The 10305-nt window shown below is 38.7% G+C and overlaps 1 non-coding gene across 1 annotated transcript; it reads right to left on the bottom strand.

Moving 5' to 3' along the window:
- Positions 1 to 1186: 1186 nt before the first annotated feature.
- Positions 1187 to 1292, bottom strand: LOC145590283 (small nucleolar RNA R71). The gene has a single exon (XR_014101918.1). It is a non-coding gene; the product is annotated as a small nucleolar RNA R71 (small nucleolar RNA).
- Between the last annotated feature and the right edge of the window lie 9013 nt (positions 1293 to 10305).

Here is a 10305-nt window from a genome sequence, read left to right as displayed (position 1 = left end):
TAGTTGTGGATGTAATTGATTTGAATAGGTGTGATCAACCTTGATGATTAATCTAGATCGCATTGTAATTTTCAATGACATGAACCTTTGATTTGAGAATTTCTTTAATTGATTGAATTTGATTGTGATTTTCCTTGTTAGTCATTCATAGTGAACCCTAGCTTGACTTATAGGAAATAGCTCTTGAATTCTATTGATTGCAACTATTGTTTTCCCTTGCAACGTTTGAATCGATTGAGTTCTTTGTCGTTTGGCGTGATCATTAAGCTTACATGTGGAACCTTAATCCCTAGTGTTTAACATATTTATTTTCTTCATTGCATAGGTGATTGAAACTTTAGTTACACCTCGAATTACCAATCATTCTTCGAAGTAGCTTAACTATAGGCTATAGCAATCTCCCCCTCATTACTCGTGGTACGACTCGGACTAGCCCTATATTAGGAGTAAGTTTGATTTTCTTATTTCTTTGATTGGTGGTGCTTTAGATTTCAACGACCTAAATTACCCCACACCAAAATGGCGCCGTTGCCGGGGAATGGTGTTGGTGCTTTGCTATATTTGTTGAGTCTACTTCATTTTATTTGAAAAAACACAAAAAGATTTTTCTCTTTTTGGCTACATTGTAGCCGTGCTACTAATTGTTTCTTTTGAGATTGTATGCATAGAGCACGTGGTTGTTCTCTAGTGCCACTTGATCCGGAAATTGAGAGGACAATTACAAGGATAAGAGTTGCTATACGTTCTTTGATTTCTAGCCCTCCAAGTGAAGAAGAACCACAAGAAGAAAAACAAGCAAGCATGGGAGAAAATCCAACAGTGGCATTGAAGGAATTGGGGATTCCGGGTGCATATAGGTTTGAGAGTGGGATTGCTCCACCTACGACATCGGCAAACGACTTTGAAATAAGACCGGCGATGATCACTTTGATAGAGAGGCGACAATTTAATGGGGCCAAGCATGAGAGTCCGTTAAACCATCTCAAGTTGTTCGAAAAATATTGCAACACTATCAAAGTGAATGGAATTTCCCAAGAGTTCATCCGCCTCAAGCTTTTCCCCTTTTCTCTTATAGGGCGTGCTTTGGAATGGTTGGACAAGGAATTTAAACCAAATTCTCTAAGGACATGGGACAAGGTGACCAAGGAATTTCTATCCTGTTTCTATCCACAAAAGAAAACGGTAGAGGCTAAAGCTTTGATTCAAGGTTTCAAGCAAAATCCAAATGAAAGCCTCTATGAAGCATGGGAGAGGTACAAAGAGTATCAAAGAGAGTGTCCTCACCACGGATTTCCTACCTACCAAATCATTCAAATCTTTTATGGTGGCCTAAGTCCTCAAGGGAAATCGTGTCTTAATAGAGGAGCTGGAGGTCCCATTATGACTAGAACAGAGGAGGAAGTGGTAGACATCATTGAAGACGTAGTGAGGTATTATAGAGATTGGCAAGATGTTGAAAGAGAACCAACTAGCAAGAGTAGCTCTTCGGTGTATTCGGTTGATCATCTTAATGCCATCAATAACTTTTCCTCACAAATGACAAACTTAGGGAAGGAAATGTCCGCTATCAAGGCAAAGTTGGAAAGTTCTTCCTCCCAAGTTTCAAATCTTCCCTCCCAATTTAAGGGGAGAGGTATGTATTCTAACTCTCAACCCCCTCCCTCTTCTAATAACATGCCTAGTGGTTGCTTGTTTTGTGATATATATGGTTCATATGATCATAATGTTTCTAATTGCCCTCATGCATGTATGGATGTGTGTGATAATCAAGATGGTAATGTGAATGAACATGTGAACTATGTGTCCAATAATAATGAGTCAAGTTTTGATAATCAAAGGGGTCAATGGAATAGGAATTATCACAACCAAGGCAATTTTGACAACTATAACCAAGGTGGAGGTTATAGGAACCAAGGGAACCAAAACTTCCAAGGTAACTATAACAACCAAGGTTATAGTAGCCAAAATCAAAACCAAAATTATGGTAATCATAACCAAGGTAGTGGTAACCATAATCAAATTTATGGTCAAAATCAAAATAGGGGTAATTGGAACAATCAAAATAGGGGAAATTTTCAAAACAATGCTCAAAGGGGTCCCCCACCCAGTTTTTCTCCAAAGACCCAAAGTGATAATTCCTATGCACAACCCTCTTCTTCTAGGACTAACTTGGAAGAAATCATTGAGAACCAAACCAAGTTGTTGAACACTTACATGGCGGTTAGTGATAACAAATTTAATGAGATGATGACTCATAATAAGATGCTTGAAAACCAAATTTCTCAACTTGCCAATGCTTTGAAAGACCAAGCAAGCCCTTCTTCTTTACCCTCTCAAGGCCTAGACCCTAAGAGACCCATTAATGCCATAGTCACAAGGAGTGGTAAGGTACTTGAGGAGAGTTTGCCTAGCAAGAGTAAGGCTAAGAAGGTTGCCAAGGAGGTTTTGGTTGAGGATGAGGAAGATGGTGCATCTTTGAGTGAAGTAGTAGTAGAGACACCTAGGGAAGTAAAAAAAGAGAAAGAAGTTGTGAAACCCAAGCTTCCCTATCCATAAAGATTCATGAGACACAAGTTGAATGAACAATTTGGAAGATTTATTGGGATGCTCAAACAACTTCATCTTTCTCTACCATTTACCAATGTTGTCACCCAAATGCTAAATTATGCAAAATTCCTTAATGACAATTTGAGTGGAATGAGAACTTGTGATGTTGTGGAGACGGTCAACTTGACCAAGAATTGTAGTGCAATCATAATGAACAAGATGTCATCCAAGTTAAAAGTCCCCGGAAACTTTTCTATCCCTTGTGCTATCTATAAGATGCAAATTAATAATGCCTTATGTGACTTAGGAGCTAGTGTTAGCCTTATGCCATATTCGGTCTATCAAATACATGAACTAGGGGAGCTTTTTCCTACCAATATTACCTTGCAATTAGCCGATAAATTAATCAAGTTTTCAAAGGGTAAGATAGAAGATGTTCCTTTGAGGGTAGGAAAATTTGTGATTCCGGTGGATTTTGTGGTTCTTAAAATGGATGAAGATGCTAGCATTCCTATCATACTTGGTAGACTTTTTCTTGCTACCTCGGGTGCCATAATTGATGTTAAGAGTGTTAAAATTTCACTTAAGGTAGGAGATGAGGTAATTGAATTTGACATGAATGAAAGCATGAAGTATCCAAGTTCTTCCTTGGAAAATTGTATGATGATTGACTCTCTTGATCATGTTGTGTCTTCTATGCATGAACAATTGCTCACTTTTAATGATGCTCTTGAGAATATCTTGTTGAATAAGGAAAAGATAGGTGTTCCTAGCAAAGAGATGGCTTTGTATGAAGATTTGCTAAATGGAAGCATTGAATACGTGGATGAGCAAATGTGCATGAAGATTGCTAGACAAGAAGCATTGCAAATTGCTACAACGAAGGAAGGTAAAGGTGTTCCTATGGTTGAGCTCAAACTTCTTCCATCACACCTTAGGTATGAATTCTTAGGCCCTAACTCAACTTTTCCCGTGATTGTTAGTTCCTCCTTAAGTGAGAGCCAAGCTCAAGAGTTGTGTGGTGTGTTGAGAAAGCACCAAGGTGCTTTAGGCTATACCATTGACGACCTCAAAGGTATAAGCCCCACTTTATGTACGCACCATATCACTCTTGGGGATGGCGCCTCACCTAGCATTGAAAGACAACGAAAGCTTCACCCTCAAATGGGGGAAGTAGTCAAGAAGGAAATCACTAAGCTATTGGATGCGGGAATCATATTCCCCATCTCTAGCTCAAGGTTGGTTTCCCCAATCCACGTTGTCCCGAAGAAAGGAGGCATGACCGTTGTAGAGAATGAGAAAGGTGAGCTCATTCCTACAAGAACGGTCACGGGATGGAGAATGTGTATAGACTATCGATATCTAAACACATCCACCAAAAAGGATCATTTCCCCCTTTCCTTCATTGATCAAATGCTTGAAAGACTAACAAGGCATAAGTGTCATTATTTCCTTGATGGATATCCCGGTTTCTTCCAAATTCCTATTCACCCGGATGACCAAGAGAAAACAACTTTTAATTTCCCATATGGAACCTTTGCTTATAGGAGAATGTCATTTGGGCTTTGCAATGCCCCCGCCACCTTCCAACGCTGTATGATGAGCATATTCGGAGATATGTTGGAAGAGGAAATCGAAGTGTTCATGGATGATTTTTCGATGGGTGGTGTTTCATTTGAAGCTTGCCTTGAGAATCTTGAAAAGTGTTTGGCTCGATGTGAGAAAGTGAATCTAGTCTTGAATTTGGAGAAATGTCATTTTATGGTTGAGGAAGGCATTGTCCTTGGTAACAAGATCTCCCACAAAGGAATAGAGGTGGACCAAGTAAAGATTGTAGTTATTAAAAAGCTACCACCTCCGGTTAATGTGAAAGGTGTGAGATCTTTCTTGGGGCATGCTGGTTTCTATAGGAGATTCATCAAGGACTTTTCTCTAATTGTTAAGCCTCTCAATGATCTTCTTCAAAAGGATGTTGAGTTTTTATTTGATGATAGATGCTTGGAAGTTTTCAACAAGTTGAAGAAAGCTTTGACTTCCACCCCCATAGTCTAAGCCCCAAGATGGGATTTACCTTTTAATTTGATGTGCGATGCTAGAGACACGGTCATTGGAGGTGTGTTAGGTCAAAGGGTTGATAAGAAGCTCCATGTCATCTACTATATGTCAAAACCCCTTAATGGAGCTCAAAGGAATTACTCAACAACGGAAAAGGAGTTTTTAGCAATTGTGCATGCTTTTGAAAAGTTTCGTTGTTATTTGTTGGGTTCTAAGGACCATTGTCTTTACAAATAATGCGGCTCTCAAATATCTCTTTACCAAAAAGGAATCAAAGCCTACATTGCTCCGTTGGGTGCTCAAACTTCAAACTTTTGACATAGAGGTTAGAGACAAGAAAGGAGCGGAAAATGTTGTGGCGGATCATCTTTATTGCCTAGAGGACTTCTAAGTCCAAGATGATGGTTCTCCTATTGAAAATAGAACGCTTTATGACTTCTTATATGCCATTGATGTGAAGGAGCTCCCTTGGTTCGCCGATTTGGTCAATTTCCTTGCATGTGGGGAGTTTCCACCATCATTCTCTAAGAATCAAATAATGAAGCTCAAGAGAGAGGCTCGACACTATTTGTGGGATGATCCAATCTTGTACAAGTGAAGAGTTGATGGCTTGTTAAGGCGTTGTATCACAAATGAAGAGGTGTCAAATGTCTTGAAGATGTGCCACTCGGATCCTAGTGGTGGTCATATGGGAGTTTCTAAAACCGCTTCGAAAATTCTCCAATATGGTTTATGGTGGCAACATCTCTTCAAGGATACTTAGGGTTTCATCAAATCATGTGACCGGTGTCAAAGGACAGGAAACATTTCAAAGAGGAACAAGATGCCTAAATAACCTATCCTCGAGTTGGAAGTTTTCGATGTGTGGGGTATTGATTTCAAGGGACCATTTCCTTCTTCTTTTAGGAACCAATACATTCTTGTGGCGAATAATCATGTGTCGAAAAAGGCCATTTCCTCCCCAACAAATGACCACAATGTGGTGATGAAATTGTTCAAATATATCATTTTCCCAAGATTCGGTGTGCCCAAGGCGGTGATAAGTGACAATGGTTCGCATTTTGTGCACAATGCCTTTCAAAAAATGTTGAAAAAGCATGGCGTTCATCAATATTTTGGCCTTCCTTATCATCCTCAAACTAGTGGACAAGTTGAGGTGTCCAATCGTCAAATTAAGTTGATTCTTGAGAAGACGGTTGCTAGGAATAGGAAAGATTGGGCGGACAAGATTGATGATGCCTTATGGGCATATCGAACGGCTTTTAAGACTCCTATCGGCACCACTCCATACCATCTTGTCTATGGCAAATCGTGCCATCTTCAGGTGGAACTTGAGCACCGTGCTCTTTAAGCGATCAAGAAAATCAACTTTGATTTAGCAAGCACGGGAGAACAAAGGTGATTAGATCTTTATGAGCTAGAGGAACTTCGGCTTGATACTTATGATTGTGATAGCACCTATAAAGCTCGTTCTAAGGAATCTCATGACAAGCTTATCGAGAAAAAGGAGTTTTGTGTGGGTGACCAAGTTCTTCTCTATGATTCCAAGATGAAGTTGTTCCCCGGAAAACTCATGTCTAGATGGAGTGGTCCTTTCTTGGTTCAAGGTGTTTTTCCAAATGGTGTCATTGAAGTTTCTATGTTGAATTCATCATCTTCTTTCAAGGTCGATGCCCATCGGCTCAAGAAGTATTTTGATGGTGCTTTTGTTGGCCTAATTCATAAAATGATTCTTCGAAAACCACCTTAATAGGTGGATAACGTCGAGCTATGACGTTAAATAAGCGCTTCCCGGGAGGCAACCCGATTTTCTAACCCTTTCTCTTATTTTTCTTCCTTTAATTTCTTTTATATTTTTAGATTATTTTCTTATTTTTCTTTGTTTTCTTGATTTTAGGAACATTTGGATTAATTGGATTTTGATTTCCAACAATTTTGGTGTCATTTGAAGGTTTAGAGAGGTTGGAATTGATTTAGAAGTGGAGATGTGATTGATGAACAAGGACGTTCTCAAGTCCGCGCTCTCGTGGATTTTAATCATGAACGAGTACTTTTTGATGTATTTTGTGATTTTTGGTCTGACCTCCTCGTGGGCATCACTCGAGCTTGATGCTCGAGAGCGTCGATGAGAGCACCACACACCACACACCTTCCGCACACACTCATAGCACACACCCCGCACAACCGCGCAGCCCCCCACCCCTGTTGTGCGCGCGCACGCAAGGGTCTGTGCGCACACACAGCAGGGACAACCTCCTCTCTCCTTTTGCTTCCTTGAACGCACGCACAGACCCCCCCTCTTTCATTCTCCTTTCTCTCTCCCTGATATCAACCTCCATTTCTTTTATTTCTCTTTTCTATTCTCTTTCAAATTTTCTTCATTTTTAGCATCAAATTAACTCTTTTCAATCATTTACACAACTTACAATAACAAATTTCAAGATCTTCCTTTCGAAATTTCCAGATTTTCAAGCATAAATTTTTAAATTTTTGTGTGTGATTTTCGAATTTTGGGGTTTTCAAATTTGGAATTGGAGCTTGCAATTGTGTGTTTTAATTGTCTTATTATCTTTAGTTCTTCCATTTTCAAGGGTTTTTAGACTCCATTGAGGTATGATTTCTTCATTTCTATTCATCTTCTTCCTCATTTTGAAGCTTGAAACCCTTGGTTGGGCTTTAATGGTAGAACTCGATTGTTAGTTCTTTTTGCTTGTATTTTGTGCTATATGATGATATTTGATGTTACTTTGAAGCTTTTTCATGATGAAATTTTTTAATTTGTTTGAACTCTTGACACCACCATTGTTGGTCATCTTTCTCTCTCATGGGTATTGTTCACGGTAGCATTATTTCTTTGTATATTCAATATCTTTGTCAATTTTGCTTATGATGTTCATGAATTTGTGCTTCTATGATTAACTTTTGCCATTGAATTTTGTGTTGGTTGATTCTTAGTTCTTATTGAATATTTTTATGTTGCTACTGTACTAGTCATGGCATTAGTTCTTTGTGATAATTCTTGATTCATCTATTTTGGGGTCATTTTTGTGCTTCAATTTCTTGAGCTATTCATTATGATAATTTGGTGATTGTCTTACTTCCTATGCACTTGTGTGTGTTTATCTCAAATTCATGATGAATTGCTTATGCTTGCCCTTATTCCTTGAAGATGGCTCCTTTACGCCGCAAGAAAAGGGCTCGTACCAATGTTAGCACAACCCCATCACGGCATGTTGTCCCTCCTCCTCCCGAGATGGTTGAAACCTATGGTATTGAATTTTCGAAGGAGCTACATAGGGAGAGATTAGTTCAATTGACAAAAAGGAAGCTCAAGTCTACTCGTTTCTATTATCAAGCAACAATAACAATGAGAGGAATTGACAAAGATGTTCTGCTCTTGCTAAGAATTTGGGGCTTTTGGAATTCTTGGATCTAAGTGCGCCCACTTTTGCCTGGTTAACCTTTGAATTTCTCTCATCTGTCGAGGTGATAAGAGAAAATAATGGTGATTCTTCGAGGACTTTATCATTCCAACTATTCAATAATGATCACCGAATCTCGGAGTCTCAATTTGGTGCTTGTTTTCGATTTCCTACCTCCGTGGATAAAGATCATCCTATGTACCTGATATGTTTATATTATATAGTATTTTACCCCCGTCCCTTGGTCATAATTAGTAGTGCTTTTGGCTCTTTAGAGCCACTTTTATTACTAATATGTGTTTTCTAGTATTTTTGTAGTTTTGGTTGAGTTTTATAGGGAATTACACTCTTGGAGCATTTTTCCGGGATTTTATGGAGCGACTACGAGCATTGGAGGAGCACGACAATCTTTCGTAGCCCAAGATCGGTTAGAGTCATCGAACCGGTGATTAAGGGCTCGACTTATGAGAAGATGAGGCATTGCACCGAATGATTAAATCCCCAAGGAGAATATTTGGTTTGGGCCGAGTTACAAGCCCAAACAAGGAGTCCAAGTAGCCCAAAGTGTCACCGCCCGGTGCAAGGGTCTCTGCCCGAAGAGAAGCCCACGAAGGAAAAAAGGCGCGCCCGATCGGCCGGTGCCTCGCCTGATCGGGCGCGTGTTTCTGAGGAAAAGTTTAAGCGTCGTTTAAGTTGTTTTAACTTAGGATTTTCGAGCTTAGTATATATACGCTTTTGTTAAGCGAGTTTAGGATTCTCTCCCTTTTCCTTACTCTCTCTATCTTTCTCTCTTCAACTTTTCTCTCTCTCTCCCCTCTTAAACTCTAGTATTATTTTCTCTCTCTACAACTCTTTGTTTAAATCCATCTCTTGTCTTCTTCAACTTTGGTAACGATTTCTTCTCCTTTAATCTCAGTTATTTATTCTCTCTCTTTCATCATGACTTGTTTAATTGCTTTGTTTAGTTTATATTTAATTATGTGTGAGTAGTTTTCTTGCTAGGGTTATGGGGATCCATAAATAATATGAAGGGGTAATTTATTATTGTTAATTGTCAATGCTTGATTAATTTCCTATTGATTGATTTAATGCTATGCGGTTAGATTTGGCCAGATTTAATTCGTATGAGTTCAGCAATATTGATTCGAGATTCGAGAGATGAGAATTTATGTTTAGGCTTAGTTTCAATAGGCAGACTAATTTATAAATGGTTAGGTCGAGATTCGAGAGATGAGATTTAATACTGGTAAATTAACTCTGTGATTGTAATACGTAGCGAAAGCCCTTTATGATTTGATTAATTGATGCATTGATGATTGATTGTTATGTTTTACCTTGGAATATTATTTATTGTTGAACCTATTCCCTAGGTCTTTTATTATTTGATTTCTCCCTACTTTTATTTCTCCCTACTCACATTCTTCGTAGTATAGTTCCTTTAAATAACAACTTTTGGTTACTTAATAATTTAGATTATAATAATTATTAGGAATAGAAAGACTTGTTTCCCTGTGGATTCGACCCTACTTCTCTATCTATTATTAGTTAGTGGTTTTAGGAATTACTTATTATTAGGTGATACGACTTTAGCTTGTCAAAATTTGGCACCGTTGCCGAGGAAACGGTTTTATTTTTATTTTTGATTGTTTTTATAGTCTAGATTATTTTCTTTCGTCCCAGAGAACGTAAGTTCTTTGGGACAGTTCTCATATTTGTCGTCTAGTTCTTTGTTTATTCCCAGGTGTTCCAGATCAGGTTACATTCCTTTCGATCATGAGATCGAGCGCTCTTTTCATAGACAAAAGAATTTATACAGGCAAATACTGGCAAGTTCTGGTGGTAATATTCCTAGCAGCCCTCCAACTGTTTCTAGTGATTCAGAAGTACCTTCTGATTCAGAATCAGAGATGACGGCACCTAAGAAGCTCAGTGATTATTCGCAGCCGACGCTTACAGATTTTCCACATCTTACTCCTACTCCGGCTCTTGAGGGGGTACAATTCGAGATTAAACCCCAATTTATCACGATGATAGAAAGAAAGCAATTCAGTGGAGCTAAGGGTGAAGACCCAAATCTTCATATTGCAGACTACTGTCAATATTGTAATACCATCAGGCAAGCTGGAGTCACACAGGACCAAATCAGGGAGATTCTTTTTCCTTTTTCTTTATGTGGAAAAGCCGAATTATGGTATAATGGATTAAATAGAACTGCACTTGGTATAACTAACTGGGAGACTCTTGTTTTAAATTTTTATAATAAATATTACCCTGCAGAGAG

Source organism: Chenopodium album, chromosome 17 (assembly GCF_948465745.1).
Source record: "Chenopodium album chromosome 17, dcCheAlbu1.1, whole genome shotgun sequence".
In the NCBI taxonomy this organism is placed as follows: domain Eukaryota; kingdom Viridiplantae; phylum Streptophyta; class Magnoliopsida; order Caryophyllales; family Amaranthaceae; genus Chenopodium; species Chenopodium album.
Note: the sequence above shows the minus strand (reverse complement) of the source record. Positions and strands in the feature narration are given on the sequence as shown.